This window comes from Tenrec ecaudatus, chromosome 4, assembly GCF_050624435.1.
Source record: "Tenrec ecaudatus isolate mTenEca1 chromosome 4, mTenEca1.hap1, whole genome shotgun sequence".
Lineage (NCBI taxonomy): Eukaryota > Metazoa > Chordata > Mammalia > Afrosoricida > Tenrecidae > Tenrec > Tenrec ecaudatus.
In genome coordinates, this window is record NC_134533.1 from 95,285,646 (window position 1) to 95,287,007 (window position 1,362).

The 1,362-nt window shown below is 37.6% G+C and overlaps 1 pseudogene; it reads left to right on the forward strand.

The window, feature by feature from the left end:
- Positions 1-570: 570 nt before the first annotated feature.
- LOC142447001 (phosphatidylinositol N-acetylglucosaminyltransferase subunit Y-like) lies at positions 571-769 on the forward strand (annotated as a pseudogene).
- Positions 770-1,362: the final 593 nt, after the last annotated feature.

Genomic DNA, 1,362 nt, shown 5'->3' on the forward strand with positions numbered 1-1,362 from the left:
TGGTATTTCTCTCATTAGTTGTTTCAGGTAGTGCCATATTGCTTTTTTAGAAGGCCACTAGCACTGTGTAAGAACTTTAATCTCTGCCAGGCATGGGATGAGATGTAGAGACTGGCTACTAGATCATGCTGAGTGGTTCTCAGGGCAGGTTAGCCTAAGCACTGTGGGGAGCAATCTGCTGCTGGCCTGTCTCCAGCAAGTGGCTGCGTGCCTCCGGTCCATGACCATGGGCTGACCAGAGCAGGGAGGTAGAGGTGCCACTGGGATGTCAGAGGTGTTGCTGGAGTTCTTGGTGTGCCCACTCTCCAAGAAGCTGCTCAGATGTGAAGCATCAAAAATTGAATTGATTAATAAAGAGTTAAGAATAGCTTACCCAAACACTGGTGGCATTCCAAATATGAAACCACAAGCAGCTAGGGTGCCACATCAAAATAAGAATAAAGAAGAGTTAGAACAGGTCTGCTTTAACAACAAAACAAATAAAAAAAACAGGTAAAATTTCCTAATAGCATTCACCCAGTTAAATGTCAGTGTGGTGGCTAATAAGTGGGATAAAAATAAATTCTGTCTCTTCATACATTGACCATCCTTATCCCACAGGTTTCCCTAACAGACTGTTCTCTGGCTCTATAGAAGAAAATGTCCCCCAGGGCTGTACCAGCACCACCAGCCTATGCTTTTATAGTCTGCTCTTGCCAATTACCATACCAGTTTATGTATTCTTCAACCGTTGAGCTTGGATGAGTATAAACTCTTCAGACATAATTAATCTAACCAGAGCCAGGATTTTTTAATATAATGATATGTTTGGTGCCTTTTTCTCTGAAATTTCAACTAGATTGAAATATTGAGATCTCATTTGATTTCAGACAAGATACTTTGTCTTGTTTCTGTCAGGACTATAGAGGAGTTAAACTACAGCTGCATTGATTGTACTCTTGTAGTGTGCTCTTACTCTTTCAAGAAACTGTGCCAATTTATAACAATAACTCCTGAATCAGAGAAACATTTGGACAAATATTTTGGAGATTAATAACTCTAAAAATCAGTTCATAACTCTCTTCCTTATCCTACTCATTTTAATGTTTAATCTTTTGCGATACTGTTTGTTTGGATTTAAGTTCATTAGGCAAATCACAGGATAGTAATGACAGAAATAATCCTAAACAAGCTGTCTTAGAGTAGTTATAGAACACTTTAAAATGAAAATTTCACATGCTTGAGAAAGTCTTAGTTTGGAATTTTACCTTAATTGTGATTATCTTAATAATAATGGGATATTCACACTCATTTTTTGCAAAGTTAAATCTTTCTACACCTTCTCCAGAATTTGTTGTTATGTTTTGTTTTGCATTTTAATTA